The sequence below is a fragment of the Macrobrachium rosenbergii genome, chromosome 8 (genome assembly GCF_040412425.1).
Source record: "Macrobrachium rosenbergii isolate ZJJX-2024 chromosome 8, ASM4041242v1, whole genome shotgun sequence".
Classification (NCBI taxonomy): domain Eukaryota; kingdom Metazoa; phylum Arthropoda; class Malacostraca; order Decapoda; family Palaemonidae; genus Macrobrachium; species Macrobrachium rosenbergii.
Genome location: NC_089748.1, coordinates 80,353,541 through 80,374,149, shown reverse-complemented (window position 1 = coordinate 80,374,149; position 20,609 = coordinate 80,353,541). Strand labels below are relative to the sequence as shown.

General features: G+C 38.4%; 1 protein-coding gene across 1 annotated transcript in view; it reads left to right on the top strand.

The window, feature by feature from the left end:
• Positions 1-20,609, top strand: part of LOC136841199 (uncharacterized) — a 272,290-nt gene that overhangs the window by 124,238 nt on the left and 127,443 nt on the right. The window lies entirely within an intron of this gene.

Below are 20,609 nucleotides of genomic sequence, written 5' to 3'. Positions count from 1 at the left end.
GTTATATATATTATAACACCTTATAATAATATACATATTTCTGGGCTTGTATATGTCGCTGATGAAATGTCCCTATACAGCACACATTTCTAGGTATAAGTATTGCTAGATATACCAGAGAAAAAGCCAATAGGATGCCAGAGTTACTACCTCTGGGATCGATACATCCTTATAGGATGTCGTGTATGTCATCTAGGAGCGAGTGGAATTTCTACCACAGAAAATTAACCCAATAGACTCCTCCTCACCAAAACCCTCTGCCCTGAGGTGATTCACAACGGTCCCCCCACCGCTACTACTAATTCTACCCACAATGCAACATCCACTTATAGCACGCTTTACGACAACCACTTGGGGTTGTTTTTGTGGTGCTAATATTTTATTCTTATTTTCATATTTTTGGATTATCTGTTTCTGCATGATGGCATCATCTGATCAGGAACATCTTTAAGTTGAGTATTCAAAATTGAATGTTTTTGTGTTTGCGAACGGATTATTTTGTTCTGTTTATTGTTTCCTGCTGATCGACTGAGGGCCGCCATTTCTTGTGGCGTTCTGGGTATCTTACTACAGTCCTCTTTATATGATTATTTCTTTCGTTCAATCGAGAGAAATTTACAATTACTACATTCTTTTTATGATAGTTTGAGAGCTGGAGATCTGATGATCAAGGTTCTATTATTTTATACCTTAGAAGTTGAAAGTTATTATAGCTTTCCTTTATTTACTGTTTGTAGACATATTTAATATGTCATTTGTCATTTAGTGTGTGTATTAGTTCTTGAGTCTGTTTGGGTGGTGTTGTTAGCCTATTGACCAGTTTATGTATTACTCAATTTTTGAAGGTAGGCTATTTTTATAATCCAGTCTTCCTTCCTCCTTGGCCTATAGGCCTGAGTTGGCTCACAGTTTTCTTGGGTGGCCTTGAGAGAGAGATGGTTTGAGTGCAGGCCCTTCTTCCTGACCAGTTGATTCTTCAATCCTGGAAGTTGGTTAATTAGCGCATCTTTTTCGAATTTTTGGGTTTCAATCATTTCCAGGACCAGCCTTTGATTTTAGGCTAGGTGATAGTACCAATGTTCATCCTTCAATTATCTCACCCTGTATCTCAGTCTTTTTGTCTTGGCTCTCCTGCCAGGCATTTTAGAGCTTAGCTCATTTGCCCTTTTGGTTGAGATGAGACTTGAAGGTTTTGAGGCACCTGACCTGTTATTGTCGCATGTTTTCACTTTGTGTTTTCCCCGTTCCATATCGGACCTGTTGGAATGAAATGAAACGAATCCCTTTGGGGCATTCTAGAGAAACTTTAGCTTGAGCGTTGTTGTCGTTTTGCTTAAGCGGAACTGGAGAGAAGCTGTTATAAATTTTACTAGTAGTAATTGTGATTTTTTTCTGCTCCTGCTTCTCTCCGCCTCCGTCATCCGGACTCGTTCCCGCAGCTATCATTAGCTTCGCTTTAGTCTTAATAGGACTTTTGCTTGAGCGTCGTTGTTTGTTATCGGGGGTGGAATGGTAGAGGGCTGGAATGATATGAGTTTTGTAACTTTTATTATTTTTTTGTGAGCGGTTTGGTGAATTATCCCGGACTCTTGAGCGTCGAATAGCCTTCCTGGTTGTTGATTTCTGTGCATTTAGTTAATTTTTGAGCGTTCAGGCGTCATCGGAATTGTTTTCGGCGTGATCCGACTCAGGTCTGGCCCACCTCTTTAGATTCCATCGAGACTTCAAAATGTAGCCACAGTTTTCAACTCCTGTGTGAGGCAGAATATTTACTTTAAGTTTTACTAGTTTAGCCATTCCCGCCTATTTTAGATGCTCATGTATAAATTTTTATTATAGGTGGTACATTGCCAGGAGCAGGGTTGCAATGCCTACCTGCAGCAACCCTGTGGCCATGTAGCATGCAGATCGCATGCGGTTGTGCAGTCAAGGTCGATGACCACCTCGTCTGACATCCTGACGGCTGCCAACGTGTGCTCGCACTTTATTTAGACGTGGTTGATGATTGCACGTTAACCTTCAATTATATTTAACAGTTAGTTTAAATAATTGTGTTTATATTTGATATAAGATAATATCCTTGTCAATTCCTTTTATTTTATGAGATTCAATTAACAGGTCCCTCGGTCCCGTCAAGCTTCGTCTCTGGCTACATTGAAGATCTGGGTTGGCGGCTTTGGACGCAATGTTGGTCAGCATTCCTTATGTGCTGGCAGAGGATATCTGCAACATTCTTTACCCAAATGCTAGGGCCTCTGCAGCCAAAGCTCCTGAAGTAGCTGAACCCTGATCAACAGGATTAGGCTAGAAACCCAGGTCTCGCCAGAAGATCAAGAGCTGTGCGCAGTGAAGTGGCCGAAGAAGTGGCCAACATCAACCTGGACGTCGAACCAATGGCCATCGACCGGAGCAGGAAGGTAGGGATGTAAGTGAGGCAAGTAGTCTTATTAATCCATTATCTCTCAGCTTCTCCTGTCTTCGTCTTCTTCATCCTTCCAAGGATTCTCTAAGAGCTCCACCCTGGGGACCCGTTCGGTCGGTGATCCCCAAGGTGAAGTCCACTTTTGAAGACGAAGACATTACCTAAATTGACTAAACCCCGAAAACCTCATCTGTACCTAGTTTTATAAGGTTTCATTGACTCAAACCTTCGACTTCCGCCAGAAATCTTCTCCCTCTTCTAGGGGGTCGAGAACAAAGTCGAGCAGGTCGAAAAAGCCTGACTTTGACCCTAAAGCTTTCGCGGAGTCCATGATGAGAATGCTTTTCAGAACAGGTCTCTTCTCAGTTGAGGCAATGTCTCGCGATCTTGCCTCGAGTCTTGAGTTGTCAGGAAAGTATGTTTCAATCCTTGGCGGACAGGTTAAAGACGCAAGAGGAGAGTCGCTGGCCGGACTGGTTAGTTCAGGTCCGGTACAGCAACGGTCCTATCCCATTCCAGACGCCTCTAAGCTACCAGCTTATGAGGATTCTAACCCTTGGCGTCTTGCCTTTAATGCCCCTTTTCGCTAATGGTAAATTAACCATTGAAGGTTGTGGCACCGCCCTGTGGAAGATTACGAGTTCTTCCCAGTGGATCTTGTTTTCCCTTCCGGGGTATGCTGGCTTTCCGAGATGCCTTGGTGAGGGAAGATAAGGTTCCCAAAGAAACAGTGATCTTTCCCAGGGACCAAACAGTAGTCGGCATGGGTTAGGATCCTATCTGACTGGGAGTGTTCGAACACTAGATTGACCCTCATAAGGGGCGGTTTACGATGTTCACAGTAAATGAGGATGTCCCGACTCCTTGCACCTCTAAAGTGGCAGAATTAACCCTTCAGGCCGGAACAGAGGAGAAGAGATGCCGCAGTTTCCGTGAGACGGAGCCTACTTTCTGCTCTTTCCAGCAGATTTAGAATGCTGGAATGGGAGAAAATTGAAACCTTTACAGTGGGTAAACTAGATTCGGAGTGCGCATTTGAATCTCTTTCAGTGAACAACTACCCAGGCATTCCGGAGTCTCTGATAAAAGCTGAGTATGAGGCTAGGTGCCGTCTCAGCAGATCTATCAATTCCGTCACCTCGTGGAGTTGACAATCTGCTGTTTACAAGGATGAACCTCTGTTCAGGGTCCTGACAAAATCACTACTGGCCTCATTCCAGAGTGATTTGTTTGCATTTCATTGTGGCAAGGAGGAACTGCCGAAAGTTTGTTCTGGCTGACGCGACCATCCGTCATGAGCAACAAGCTGATAAAATCCTCTATCTGGGGACCAATCTATTCCCTGAAGATATGGTCAACTCAGTAATCAGTGAGGCCTCAGGGCCAACCAAAATCTTCGGATCCGTGGGGACTCCCCTTTAAGAGGAAGTCATCAGAATTTTCGGGCCCCAACCTAAAGGCAGGAAAGAGGTCTAGGAGGTTTCATCCTTATAAGGCACCCCAGACCCAGACAATTGTTCAGACAGTTTGGTAGGTCAGATTGCCCAGCCCTCCACCTCCAAGGGACATCCACAACATGGTTTGTACTGAACCAACCAGCCCACCATCCCGCTGGTTCAACAACCTATGTTTCTCCTGCCTTCAACCCTACTTTTGAGTCCCAGACCTTTCTAGCTACCGTCCAGTCCAAGGAAATAGAGGTAGGGGAGCTTCAGGTCTAGATCTGGCCCCAGACTCCAATCTCGAGGTAGAGGTTCAAGAGGAACTAGAGACAGCAAGTCTTACAATAAATGAACATCCCCAGGTAGGTGGGAGGTTACGCCTCTTCAGGGACAATTGGACATTCAGTCCATGGGCCCACAGTATCATTTCAAAAGGCCTAGGGTGGAGCTGGGTTAGGGGACCCCTCCACTTGTCAGGTTCTATCAGACTCCAACATCAGATCTGTTAGACTATACAGAAGACCTTCTTTTAAAGAAGGCGATAAAGAAAGTCAGACATTTAAAATTTCAAGGACGCTATTCAGCGTACAAAGAAAGACTCAGACAAGAGAAGAGTGATTTTAGATCCATCAACTTTAAATTCTTACATTCAATGCGACAGGTTCCGTATGTTGACTGTCTCTCAGGTGCGGACCTTATTTCCCCATGGAGCCGCTACACCACCTCTATAGATCTTACAGATGCTTATTATCATGTTCCAATAGCAAGAAACTTCTCCCTTATCTGGGGTTCAGACTGGGAAGACAGGCTTACTCGTTCAGGGTAATGCCTTCGGACTGAACATAGCACCCAGGATCTTCACCAAACTGATTAAAGAATTGTGGTACAGGAACTGAGATCTCAAGGTATCAAGGTGGTGGCTTATCTGGACGATTTGGCTAATTTGGGCCTCCAGCGTCTCCGAATGTCAGAAGTCGAAGTTAGTGATTCAGTTCCTAGAGTATCTGGGCTTTATATAAACATAAAGAAATCTCGTTTAACCCCGGCAACCAAATTTCAGTGGTTGGGCATTCAGTGGGACTTAAGCACCCACAAACTTTCAGTTCCCCAGCAAAATGCAAAAGAGATTGCCAAAGCAACAAGGCAGTTTTAATCAGTGCAAAACGAGCCTCTGTCGCACTCAAGAAAGAATCTGGGTTCCCTCCAGTTTATGGCGTCAGTAACAGACCTTCTCCTCAAAGCAAAACTGAAGGACATAAATCGAGTGGCGAAGTCGAGCGCCAATTGCAAATTCAGAGACAAAGTCTCCCTCATACCTCAATCTTAAAGAAAAGACTTTGTCCCTGGACAAGGCCAAAAGTCTTTCCAAATCGATTCCATTACAATATCCCCTCCAGCCCTGATCATCCACACGGACGCATCTCTGACTGGTTGGGGGGGCTATTCACAGTACAAGAAGGTTCAATGAATCTGGTCAAGCCACTTTCGTCTCTTCCACATAAACATTCTGGAAGCAATGGCAGTTTTCTTGACTTGAAATGTTTGTTCACTACCTGGCCAGGAACATACATATCAGGCTTAGTTCTGGACAGTGCAGTGATAGTTCATTGTCTGAACAGGGGAGGTTCCAAGACAAGTCATATAAATCATGTTATGATAGCAATCTTTTCATTAGCAATGAAAATCATTGGCACCTGTCAGCAACACATCTGTCAGGAGTAGGAACGTGATTGCAGATTCTCTGTCAATATACGTCTCCTCTAGAATCGGAATGGTCTCTGGACAAGAAATCCTTCAATTGATTCTCCAACAGATTCCCGGGCTTCAGGTGGACCTTTTGCCACGGAATCAAATCACAAACTCACATGTTACATAGCTCCGAACCTGGACCCTCGGGCTTATGCTACAGATGCAATGTCAATAGATTGGAACAAATGGGAAAAGATCTATCTCTTTCCTCCAGTAAATCTTCTGTGGAAAGTTTTACACAAACTCAGGTCATTCAAAGGTCAGATAGCTTTAGTTGCTCCCAACTGGCTGAAGAGCAATTGGTTACCTCTTTGTTAGAGCTGAAACTCAAGCCTTGCAAATTCCTCATCCAATATTCCCAAGAGTGCAAAGCTCAGATTGTGTCAGCTTCTCAAGAATGCTGAATGCCCTAACTTTATGGATTTCATGAAGTTTTCGGCCCAGAAAAATGCTAATTAATTGATCCTCAAAACACGTTATTTTTGGAATCAGATAAGAGAGAATCTACTCTCCGTCCAGTATGATTCAGCAGTTAAAAACTTGCTATTTTTCTAAAGGAATCAGACGTTCATACTATGATTGCTAATCTTACAATCTCATTTTTAAGATTATTTTGACAAAGGTCTGGCAGCGTTAGTACAATTACTACAACTAAATCTTATTAAAGGAAAGTATTCCTTGGGGATTTAACATTGATCTGACAGACTCATACTTTTCATGTATTCCTAAAGCTTGTGCTTTCGTTTTAGACCAACAACCTAGATCCTAAACCTGTTTCTTGGTTTTTAAACGGCGTATTAAAGTTAGCCTCAGACACAAATAATGAGGTCTTGCTCTTATTCGAGCTCTTCTTAGAAAAACTTTGTTTTTAATTAGCCTGGCTTCAGGAGCTAGAATCTCTGAACTTTCAGCCCTTTCTAGAGAGCCGAATCATGTGATTTCCTCCCATCAGAGGAGGTTCTACTTTCCAGATCAAATGTTTTTAGCTAAAATGAAGATCCTCTGTATTAGGTGGTCTCCACGAAAGATAATTCCCCTTTTAGAAGATCCCTTCCCTATGTCCAGTGGTCACATTAAAAGCCTATCTAGAAAGAACCTCTCAAGGTCTTCAGGTCCGTTTTTTTTGTTAGAGAAAATGGTGGAACCATTTCTCCTTGAATGGCATTTGGCAACAAATACTTTATTTTATTAAACAAGCTTGTTCCAGATTCAATTTAAAGGTCCATGATATCCGGGCTGTAGCAACCTCAGTTAATTATTTCCAACAACATGAATTTTGATGAAATTAAAAATATACGGGCTGGAAACCAATTCTAGAGTCTTTAAACGTCATTATCTCAAGTCCTTGAGGCTTTGAGGATTTTCTGCTGTCGTTGCAGGGAACATTGTTTCCCCAGAGTCAATAATATTGTTTTATAATATTTTATTGTTGGTAATTTGTAATTTAATTGTTTTGTATTTTGATTTGCCCTACCAAATGGTATACTTCTCACCTACCTGCCTCATCCCCTTGTTTCCCGTCCTTCCTACCTTGTTGTCTGGGTTTTCCAAGGTTTCTCAATCCATTCCTGGCTTTGTTTATCACCTTGTTGTAAAAAAAAAAAAAAAAAAAAATATTGTTTTATAGTTGTTATGTTTTTAATTTATATTGTTTTATAGGTGATATTACTTTTGTTTATTAATCTTAAGATTGTTCCACATTGTTTAGCATTAATTAAGTTAGTTTAGTTGTCCTTTTGTACTAATTTATTTTTTTATTTTATTTTGGATTAGTAAAAAGCATATTCAAAATAAAATTTTATTTTTTTTTATAAATTTTAATGACATTAATCCTTTTTAAATTTACAGGCTTTTTTGGTTAATTCAAGGAACATTTGCTTTCACTCATCGACACAGGACATAGCCCAGAAAAATGGGATTTTGACAAAGGAAAATCTATTTCTGAGTGAAGGAACTCACTCAGTGAACCATCCTCTCTTTATTTCCCCAGTCCTGGTCTAGATAAAAAAGTTTGGGTGCTATTTCGGGATGGTGCACCATGGCTAGAATTAGTAGTAGCGGTGGTGGGACCATTGTATCGGCACCTCTTAGGCAGAGGGTTTTGGTGAGGAGAGTTTCTTTGGGTTAGTGTCTGTGGTAGTGGCTTCCCACTCGGGCCCTAGATGACACAAACATCCTATTAAGGATGATCGATCCAGAGGTAGTAACTCTGGCATCCTATTTGGCTTTTTTCTCTGGTATATCTAGTAATACATTATACCTAGGAAATTTTGCTGTATGGGACATTTCAGGAAAAGCATACAGGTATTCACCCAGAAATAGATTTTTCCTTTGTCAAAATCCCTTTTATCATTATACTGCTATACATATGTTTTTTAGATTTTGCCTCTTTGATTGTTTATATGTTATATATATATTACTATGATATGATATGCTACATACCTTGCATGACAGTCCTAATGGTTTATGACGGCCAAATGTTTTGTCTGTGCATGGAACCAAAATCATATAAACAGAAAAAATGTCAAAATTCATTATTATCCTAAGAAAATGTAGTCTAATTTATGCTATTAATTTGAATGAATGATAACAAATGTAAACCACATTTTATTGAGTTTTATATCAAAAAATGCCAAAGCTCTATTATTCTGTACCATTTTTTTATGCCATACGGATTTCTGCATTGATTATCAAAGTCAAACCCTGCAGAACAGGCAAATAGAGAAACCAATCAAATAATTTTTTTCTTGCTGTATATTTAAAAAGCATCCATAACATGTTCTGAACATTGTTTTCTCTGGAACCGTTTATGAAATTGGAAGAATCTTGGGGATCAAAATATATTTTATACTATATATATGTATACATTTTTTATCAGTTTATTTACAAAATTCATCTATGTGAAAATGTTATATGCTTTAAACAGATTATGAAATCAGTAATATGAATCTTAATAGTATTATATAAAGTACAATACTTTATATATATATATGAAAAAAAATATGGGGACTAACAATATGTAACAGTCACTCAAAAATGTTTTGCAACATGTCCCAGAAGTTTTCGTTCACCTAACAGTAATTTGTTCTTTTGATATTTACAAGGAAATGTAATTTTCTTATTCGATTTTCTTTATTAATCATCACGGTTAACAATATAAAAAGAATGGTGAGTGAAAAATTCATATTGAAAAATGAGAAACATTTTGAAAAATTTCACTTCAGATGATTGGGCAAAAGAGTCAAAGAAGAAACTATATTTCGAAAAGGTAAAAAGCATCATTGAACTAATAAAATAATATTGAATAATCATCATTGGGTCTTGATATACAAGTAAATAAACTAAAAAAGAATTCAACCATTATCGTTATCAGAAACAAAAAAGAAAAAAATCTCATAAAGTCGTATGTTATTTGTGACTCTACATTCGGGCATCAAAAAGTTAAACTCATCTGTCACGCCACTTCAAAGTTGGGCTTGAGACTCATCTGCACCACAATCATTAGCTTGATAAGACTAATGTTTCTAGACTGCGTAGATATTGGCAGCTTATTGTAAATAAAACAACCATGAAGTAGAGGATACAACAACAGAGAGAACGAGGAAACATGTTAAATCATTCATTGCGAAAACCCTGATTGTTAATGGATCATCATCGGATGATCATGAAGGAGCTCCGCATTTAACTCCCCTGACAACCGATGTTGCTATAAAGAGAGAACATTACAGCTCTCCCTTCAAGTTGCTGCTCAAACCATCCACAGGCTACATGAGACCAAGATATTATTTCATCATACTCCTGTCAAGAAACACTTGATATCAGGAAAACACAAGAATAGAGGCTAGGGTTTTGTTATAATAGAAATCAGGTGGTATGATTTCTCTAATGAGAGTCATCCGGGGATAAATGAGGAAAGACATTCTCCACTGATGAGCATGGTAGTCTTCTTAACTGCTTATTACTGGCATTTAGCATTAACTAAATTAATGTTGAACTTCACCAGCTAATATTTTTATTAGAAACTTTAATAAGAAATAAAAATAGGCATTAAATATTCAGTTAACTTCATAAGAAGGCATCAAAATGATGGCTTCTAAGTAGCCACTGAAAGAAATGAGAAATTAGCCACATGATAACACGCCTTTTTATATATATATATATATATATATATGATGTGCATTCTGTATATATTTTAATATAATATTTAATACAGGTCTTTTATATTACAAATTTCCTGTAGGTATATAACCTCTAGTATTATTTAACATCCTTTAATTTTTCAGTAAAAATACTTGGATGCAGTAACTCCTCATCAGAGAAAAAGTGATATTTATGGAAACTGCAGGTGTTTTTCTGGGAACCATCACTGATTTCAGTTGTTTCATCTTTAGCACTTTAACTGAGTTGCCAAATAGCGCCAGATGTGATTTATTACAAGCCTGTTGTCTGAAAAAGTTTTGAGGCTATGTTGCAAAACTTTTTTGAGTGATTGTACATATATATATACATATACATATATACATATATGTATATATATATATATATATATATATATATATCATATAGTATATATATATATATATATATGTATATATTTTATATATATATTTTGTATATATATATAAATATATATATATATATATATATTATATATGAGATGGGGTATATATATATAATATATACACAGTAGATCTTGACTCATGAACCATTTGATATATATAAAGGATCCCGAAAAATTATAGGTAAAATTTCACCCTTGACTGATTAACTAACTTTGAGATAGGAACAAAAAAATCACGGAAAATAAAAAATTCTGTTTGGGTCATGAACTAATTTTGAGACATGAACATTTGAAAAATGGTTGAATTTCTGAAAAATAACAATTCACTTTGTTTCACAAACTAATTTTAGCACACAAACATTTGAAAAATCGCGAAATCGCCCAGCACACGTTTGAGAGCGTTTGAGTTGCCATGGGACCAGCCATCTTCCAGCCTCCACGAGTGGCGCCACCCACGCATCACTCTTTGTCTCATCTCATTGTGTACAAGACGTTCGTCAATTTACTTAGCATTTTTGCGCTAAAAATTGTGATTTTTCTTCATAATGGGCCCTAAGAAAGTGAAGAGTGGTGGTGAAAGTAAGAAAGTGAAGAGTGATGGTGAGAAGAGGTGCAGAGGAAGATAACCATTGAAATAAAGAAAGAAAATTATAGAAAAGTTTGAACGTGGTGTTCGAATTGACCGATATCTCAAAGTGAGTACAAGATGGCCAAGTCGGGCAATTTCACTGACAATTTTGAAAAACAAGGATGCCATTAATGAAGCAAATGTTTAAAAGGGAGTGACAATGTTTAACCAAGATGAGATCGCAAACCCTCGAAGAGGCAGAAAAATCATTTTGAAGTGGGTACATGAGAAATAACAGATGGCAGGTGATAGTGTAAACGAGCCGATCATCTCCGAAAAAACTTCGCAAGTGTATCAGAGTTTGCTGAAGGAAACCCTTCTACTAGTGCCCGCCAGATGATTTTAAGGCTATAAAAAGGGTGGTTTGATAACTTCAAGACGAACTGGCATTCACTCTGTAATTAGGTATTTTTAGGCTGTTTAGCGCAGACAAGGCTGCTGCTGAGCATTCGTGACCGAGTTTGCAGTTCGTGGAGGCGTAAGACGATACGCCGCCTCAGAGATTTTCAATTGTGATGAAACGGGCCTCTTCTGGAAGAAGATGCCCAACAGGACATTTATCACCCAAGAAGAGAGTCGGCCCCAGATACAAGCCAATGAAGGACAGGAACATGCTTTTGTTATGCTCAAACGCAAGTGGCGATTTTGAAACCAAAGCCGCTACTTGTCTACCATTCAAATAACCAGCGTGCCTTTAAGCAGCACAACGTAAATAAGGCCAGACTGCCTGTAATGTGGAGGGCCAATACAAAGCATGGGTGACACGGAGCTTGTTTATGGAGTGGATTGATGAAGTGTTTTTCGCCGACCGTGAGTCTGTACCTAACAGAGAACAAGCTGCCTTAAGGCAACTGTGCCTTCTGATCATGGATAATGCCCTCAGCACCCTTCGTACTTGGCTGACTGCAGTGAACATGACTTCATTCAGTTCAGAGTTCCTTCCACCTAACATGACCTCTGTTCTCCAGCCCATGGACCAACAAGTCATTAGCAATTTTAAGAAATTATATACTAAGAGCGCTTTTCTCCAGATGCAGCCGTACAACTGAAGAGACAAAATTAACCTTAAAAAGAATTGAAGAAGCAGCTTTAATGTTTTTCTGCATAACCTCAGTGATAACTCATGGAAAATAGAGGTCATATTTCACATTAAATTCTGCTAATCTGGAACTTTGGCCCCAGTATTTTAGCCAATCATCCGTTTTTTTGAGGGCTTCGATGCAGAGATTTAAAAGAAATTGTGTCCATGGGCAACAAAAGTGGGTTAAAAGTCAACCCATTTAAGATGTTGGAAGAATTGGCTGAACATTCTCTGAATTTGAAATGGACAACTTGTTTTAGCTTTACAAAGAGCAGCAGGAGCAACTTGCTCGGAGCAATCAACTGTTATAAGAGGAGGATGGGAGGAAGTTAAAGATGTCAGCAGTGGATGGATAAAATTTTCTCGCATTGTAAAATGGAATGATGTTCAGTGCTTCCTTGAATTGTATCATCCGGACAAAATTGTTCCAAACAGGATCGTGAATATGCTTCAATGAAAATTTAATGAGCCATTTCAGAAGAGTTATGCAAGGAAGGAAAAGGCAATAGACATTGGATAAGATTTGTGATTAAAGTTCACAAAAAACCTAGAAGAGTTGAATCTGGAACATAGATCTCCCGACCTGGATGGGGGAGGATCTCCTTCCAGGGCACAACCTCCTCCCCACCCACATGGGAAACCTCTCCTCTTCTCTTGTCCGTCAAGCCAGAAGTCTTGCCAGTCATAGTAAGTGTCATGACTTTAACAAACGTTTTTATAGTGTTAGTTTACCATTTTAAATTATATTATTAGATATATTAAGGTTTTTACACTGACTTTTAAATTTATCTCAGATTGTAAAATAAGTTAAAATGATACATAATATATATTTGGTCTCCATTTTTATGTCAGAACCATTTGTTTTAATATTATTAAATAAATTTAAAATGGGAAATTAGTAATTTTAAGTCTGGTTTAAGTTATAAAGAACATACCAAGGTCATTTAGGAAGATTGTGTTAGTGAGTCAAAACTGTATATACATATATATTTATATATATACATATATATATACATACTTATGCAAAAATATAGAGGGACACAGGAAGGATGAACACATACATATATACACATGACATATATATATTATATATATGTATATAGTGTATATATATATATATATATACACATATATATATATTAAACTGAAAATGCAGTTACACGCATTTAGTGGACTTACCTATTCTTATTTCTCTTAGTTAAAGATAGAATATTTGCCTATTATGTTTATTTTCCACGTGAGAAATATTCACTAATTACTGTATTTTCATCTCATTTTCATGACTAAATGCACTTTGTAATAAAATTATTACAGTACTCAGGTAGTGCTCACCCATTATTTATGATAATTTAAACATTACAATAACTGATTTAAAATGGGAGAAAGTAAACAATTAATACTTTACGCAAATATGACAATATTTATAAAATATTTTAAAAATATTTGCACTGAAGCACAGCAGATATAATCAGGCAGCGAGAGAGACCAAATTTAATAGACAACTTTTTTTCTCCATCTCTTTATCCCATCTTCTAGTTAAAAAGTAAAAGAGAAATGATAAAAGTATTGTTAGTTATATTATACGCTATGAAATGTGTTTGTACATCATAAACAAAAGAAACTGTTTTGCTTTATAAATCGAACTGATAACAACACAGCTATTTTGTTTTATTTTAACCATCTAGTAATAAACAATTACTGTAGTTATAGTAAACAAATGACGTTATAGAATAGGCTGATATATTTTTACATTATACCCTTATCAGTATGGATAAAAGATTGCAAGGAAATATACTATAAATTTAAGATACAGTGGTAGCTTGAGGGAAACAATGTTAAAAGCTTCTAATGACTATAAATTATTGTGCATCGGCAACATGGATGAAACTCTTACCGTAATTAAAATTGGAGAGAAAGTATTTTAATCAAAAATACTGGGCATGAAAGAACACAGTACAGTACCCCCTTATTCGTGTTCTCAGGATTCGCAGACTCACATATTTGTGGATTTCTCTGTGGAATGTATCCACCCATTATTCACAGAAAATTTGCCCATTCATGTATTTTTCACTGAGAAATATTCACTAATTACTGTATTTTCATATTTTCATGACTAAATGCACTTTTTTAAGATAAAACTATTAAAATACCAGGGTATAAGCATTTTTAGAGGGTTCTTTTGTGTTTAAACTATCAAAATAGTGCTTTAGAAGTGTTTTTAGAGGGTTTAAGTACGGGGTGGTATGTAACCCCACGTAATATGGGTTGTTTATTCTACTCCTATTTTTACGCCAATAAATGAAAAATACTTTAAAGCTCATTTTATGATGAAATCAAGTGAAAATAGCAAACGGAATCTTGATTTTTTTTTTACACAAAACAAACGCCTCCAAACGGCCAATGTCATCTATTAACAAAAAAATAGCAAAGTTAATTTCACAACGAGACATATTTAAGTTATATTTCGACTTAAAAACACTTCGTATAACGAACAATAACCTTGCCCCATATAAATGAAGTATCTAGAGATTCATTTACGCTAACCAAAAGCAAGAAAAGAGCTCTGAACTTAGTTAAATAAAGTGAAATAAACTTACCGCGTAATCAATTTCCAAACCAAAACATTGATCGATATGATCGTAATTTATAATACAAAAGCAATATAAGAATATATACAATATTATTGGATACAGTGAATTAAGGCATAACATTTTAAAAGAATCCATGGAAAAGATGTATATTCGTTATGTTGATGTTTTGTATAATTTATATTATGAATATAGAGTACAGTATAATGTAGGCTAGGCTACCTTTATATGTATACAATATACCATAGTGTAGGCTAAGCCAATTTTGTTTGCTATTCAGTTTTTTGTATTGAATTATCATAAGTCACTTTGCATGAACCTCCAGAATTAGCTGATATTAATAATTACTATACTGTATATATAGTATAGGCAGTCCCCAGGTTACGTATGGTCCGCTACAATGTTTGGAGGTTATGACACGCTTTTCAAAATATATTCATCAGAAATTATTTCCCGGTTTACACTCATGTTCTGGGGTTATGACGCTGATCTGACCGAAGAAGTATGGCTACAAAACGGCAGAATAATCAAAATTTGTAGTTTTTTTTTTTTATGAAAAACTCAATAAAATGCAGTTTTACATCGTTTTCACACACCCAAAAATATTAAAAGTAAGGTTTTCTTAGGATTTTTGACGATTCGACAATTTTTCGGTTTTGCGATAATTTTTGGCTTATTATCGGGCGTAGGATGGAACCCCATCGAAACGGGACTGCCTGTATAGAGTATACTTATAGTAGGGTAGGCTACCATATATGTATACAGTTCATGGTACCGGCACCCTAGTGAGTGCTAGGCTATATTCGAGATAACGCTTTTTTCCAACAAACAATGGGTTTTTTGGAACCTATCCCCACTGTATGGTAGGATAACAATTGTATAAGCATTTTGTGGATTTTTTTTTGTGTTTGAACAATCAAAATAAGCAGTTCTAAGTGTTTTTGGAGAGGGTTTTAATGATCTGCGGGTTTTAGCTATTTGCTGGAAGTGCATCCCCGCAGGAATACGCTGGGTTCACTGTAACAGGAAGTCCTCTTAAAGTAATCGGGCGGGGTTCTATGTTCGACTCTTGATGATAAGTGAAAATCATCAACAAAAAAAATCAAAATTTTCGGCGCTTAAAATATACTCATAACGGATATCAGCACCCTGTTAGGTATTTATTGGGGTCAGTACCTGATTATTGGTGCTGATAACAAAATTACGACATCGGGCCCTAAAGTTGCTGGATTTTCATTCAGAAAGTATGTAAAACTGATCGCGTCATTAAAAAAAAGCCTCACCAACAACCGGTGTCAGTTTTTAGTTCGGTTTACATCCGCAGTTTCACCAGGCTTGCCGTACCTTCTTGGGGAGGCGGCTTTCATTGCCTGCATTTTCTGTGGTGGTAAAGTTCGGGAGGAAAAGATTCTATTTTATGCGTTCTTGATCATCTTCCTCCTCTGCAAGCGCTTGCCTGCTCTCATCCTCCCCAGGGTTTAGCAATGTGGGTTTGGGATTGTCACTGCCTTCCCTTTGTAATAATTTGGAGAATCGATAATTTTTCCTCAGATGGCCTCTTTTTCCTGGCGGGTACAACGGCGCGGATCCAGCTCCGGTATTTTTGATTAGGGCAGGGTGCTCAGCATTCTGGTTAGTGGTCCACTATGGACTCTTTCATCTTTTCGGGTTGCATCTCATATCCACCTCTCCCTTAATCGGTCTTAGACCATTCAGACATTGCGGAATAGGGTTCTTTATCCGGAGGTGCAGGAGATTCCGGCGGACTTAGAATGTCCTTTGCCAGCAGTAATGATAATGGACGACATGCTTGAGTTGTTATTTTTCCACCCTCAAGCTAAAGAGCGCAATGACCTCCTGATTATGTACAATTCAGCTTTTTTTCTTTTTTTTTTTTAGGCAATGTATTTATGCCATTACAGCCAGCTCCTGGTTTTTGCTGGTTGGCTGGTTCCATTTGATTGGGGTAGACAGGCTTTGGAGGATACGGTACGGTCGCTCAGTAGTTCTAATAGACAGGATTCAGTTTCTGAGTTTTCTCTATGAAACAAGTTACGCAGTTCGAGGTAACCCCCTCCCAGTGTCTGTTGCCATTCAACGAATCGGCTTGAGGCAACCTGTCTAAGTCTCCTGTGGATTGTTTTATTTCCATAGGACTTCTTAGGGTAGCAGGTGCTTGATGGATATCTTGCCCCACTAGTCAGACTGAGGCCTTTGCAGCTGGATCATCTGGATGCTGTCAGGTTTACTGTAATGGGGTTCTAAAGAGTGATGGCTATGTCCTTCGGATCCCATGCTGTTTGCAGCTCAATAAATTTATCTCTAGGGTCAGGAGCTCACCAGGCTAATACTTTGGCGTTTTTGCCTACAACATTTGGAGCAGAAAAGTCAAAATTTCTATCTTAATTTCATCTTCCATCAGTATCTGTGGACATTCATAAGAGGGATTGCTCAGAAACACCTTCAATTTAGCTAATTCTTTTGTTCAAGGATGATGACGTGAGCCAGCATGACAAACATGGTTGCTTCTAAATCAGGTTCTCAGTGTCGGTAAACAGGCATACTCTAGGGTACAGAGTGTTGAGGCATTCAGACGATTAGTTGATCTCTGCCTCCTCTCTAGAGGAAATAGTAAGAGCAAGGGAACTTATGGAATTTTTTAACCTATTCAGGTAGGGAGGATTCTCTCTCTTCCTTTGAGGGTTTTTCCCAACCCTGAGAGGACAAATAGTCCTTCAGCAGGTAGAAGGGTTCCTGTCCAGCAGTGAACAGCCTGTACCAGCTTGGAGAAGCCTGCTTAGGAGAATGTCTGTAAAACTTTTAATTCCAGGGTCTCTCCTCCAGATGCGCTCTTCAGGTATGTCTCAGGAATCACTGGGACTTCTGCAACAAGAACTTTTATAGTTCGTGGAGAGATCCTTTTTCTGTTGGATTCTCTTCTATGGTGGTCAGAAGAAGTGCATCTGACACGGGAAGGTCTAGCGATTTTTAAATGTATCGAAAAAATTCATCTGTACACATGAAGTTCTCAGATCAAGGTTAGAACAACCTTGAGGAAACCCAGGCCTAGGGCCTCTGGGGGGCTTCAAGAACGAGAGAGCTAATCAATAAATCATTCCGGGAAATCAAGGCTAATAAAGGAAGCCCTCAGTTGTTTTCTAGTCCTAGTGCGCAACAGAGTATACTAGTGTTTAGCAACAGCATAATTGCTGTGTCTGTTATCTGAAGAACTCAGGGGAAACATTTCAACAAAACTCAATACTATAGCACAGAGAGTCCTGAGAGGGTGCAAAGAACGGTGTCTCTTCTTCCCAATTTATATCGGGGAGTCTCAACTTAAACATTGGCCGATTCGCAAGTTGCTTCATTCAGGTATTTGGTGGGGAGAGTGGACTTTGCTCTGAAGTTACATGTCAGGTTCTCCAGAAGTTTAGCAACTGTTGACTTATTGTGACGTGATTAAACCATCGCTTCTGGTTTATTTCTCACCAATGGTGGTCCCTTGTTGACATAGGCAACCGATGTGGACAGACATACTAAATTGAATCACATGCAGGTGTATGCCTTCCTCCATCCGGTCTCATTCATCAAAATAAGGAAATTGGAGAGTGTCAACCATGTTTTATGACTTAATAGCTCCCCTATCACATCTAACGTGCTTGGTTTCTGGAAGAGCAGAGCTCCTTAGGTGATGTTCCTAGATGTCCCTACCCATTTTACCAAAGTTCTCTCAGATGACTGTAATCTCACCATTATCATCCAAACCTTATTGGTTGTAACTGACTAGTTGGAGGGTGACTGCAGAGGGAGCAGCTAGACAGTCTGGACTCCCTAAAGCAGTCGCTGGACAGCTTTCTTTCAGCTTGAGAAAGTCTCAGTAAGCCTTACTAGGTTCAGCTGACAAGGTATAGTAGTTAGTGTCATAAGGGAAGGTCTTTCCATTTAGACCTTCCTTAGCTAAAATAGGGGTTAATTTTTTCTTATCCTCTCGGAAAGTCCTTTGGCGTAGAAAGAAACGGTTGTTGCTGACTACCACATCAACAATTAGCCATGTACAATTAGTTTTCCACCTTCTTGAAAGGATTATCTAGTAGTAAAACCTAATTATGATCCAGCGGAGATTTAGTTATGACATTTTAAGATTGAATTTGTCCTGTCTAGGAAACTGGCCCTCCTCCGTACTAATCTTTGAAGTACTCTAATATTTTTCTTTGCATTCCCTGCCTAAAGAACCTTCCATTGAAACTATAATTTTAAGACACTGACTCAAAATTGCTTTTTAAACCGCTTTAGCTTCATAGAGGGTTAAAGCTTTTGGCAGTTTCAGGTTGGGTTCCTTTGAGAAATGATACACATTTGTCTGTCTTCCAGAATTTGTGGCATCAGACAGAGTTGGAGGCAAGTTTCACTAAGATGCTCAAAGTTCTTTATCTGCAATTTTCAATGAATACAGTGATCCATGTGAGATATGTCCTTTTGGTTACGTGAAAAATTAAAGTCTGTTTGTCAAAGGTTGAGAAACGGATGGTTTCAGATGCTGACACACTACTTGTTTCTTTGATGAATTCTTCCCATCTGCTGTCAAAGAATGGCATTAGTTACTTTCAGAGGAGGTGATTTGGCTTCTCAAACTGTTCTTCACATATTACCATCAGCTTTGTATTTCAACCTCTTTGAGAGATTCGGAGGATGTCCAGGTCATCCACTTTCTAAGGAATTATTCAGTTCCTTCAAGTGACACAATCTGACACAGCTACTGAGTAAGTCTGTCTCAGTGTTTACTTTATTTAAGAGCTGAAAAACCAGGCAACAGAATGGTAATCTGCTAAAACTGGAGGGCTATGTGCAGGGTGCGCATTTAGCTTTTGTGGCATTCAAAGCTTGGGAGGTTTGGAGGGTCCTTCTCTTAGTCCAAAAAGTTTGTTACAAGTCAAAAGTGGCTATCTCACAAGGAGAGGGTTTTATCATTTAGCTGAGGTGGTGAATCACTTAGTTCTGAGAGATCTATCTGTTAAAAACAATATAGTAGAACAAATTTTTTAGTCGTTTAGTAATTGCACAACAGAACAGTGATAGTATATAGCCATGAACTTAGGGTCCCAGGTATGTTTTAAGTATCTTAGTCTTTGATAGAATGAGAGCTCCGAGTCCAAGAGTAAGGTCTATACATTTTTAGAGAAGAGCAAATTATTTTAAATACTTCTTCGTATTTGTCTCATGTTAACAAGCCAATCCGCACCTATAACAATGGACTCTTATGAGACACAGTATTTTTTCCTCCTAGAAGGAGGCTCTGAATAGCCACGGAGCAGTTCATGTAGGATCCTCCCATACGTTCAGGTTCTGAAAACTTTTATGGGAGGTTAACAGGACTAGAAAAGCAGAGAATTTTTCCTGACGAAAGTGTTACCAAAGTTGTTAGCCACCAAAAGCATCTGATTGAAAGTTTGGAGGTATAACTCAAAGAGTTCATTTCCTATGGTATAGATTGATGAGCAAGTCAACACATTCTGCAGTTGTAAAAATGTCTGTTCGTTAAACTTAGATGGTTCTCCGAGGGCCAGGGGCCTGCAGATGGCCTCATTCTAACTCCTCAAACATGTGGTTGTTCTGGAAGAGACCCACATCAGGAGGTGTGTTTGACCAAGAGGTACTGACCTGATTCAAGTGATCAATGTACTCCAATATGCCTCATTCACTGAAAAAGTTGATTGATTGATTGGTGAGCAACTGACTAAACTGATATTTTGCAGAGCAGATTGGTGAGCTATAATTAATTGTTTGTCAAAAGGCATGCAACAGAATTGATCCTCCTCCTCAGAAATTTCTGAATTTGGGTGAATTTTCAGGTGTTGGGGAGGTATTGAATATGTAAGCATTGGCAATAAAACTAATATTGTAATACTTACCTGAACACCTATCTTCATTACTCAGTTATGCATTCTCCTTTTCAACACATCACCTTTGACCTTGAAGAGCACAACTGAGCGAAAAGTGGGAGCAATGGCGCAGAACCTAAGTTTATGAACCTCTTGTTATTCAGCTAAATAACAACTTTTACCTGCATTTTTAGTAATGCTGGCTGTTAAAATCTTCTAATAGTGGGATTATAATTGAGAGTTGTCTGGCCAGTGGGAT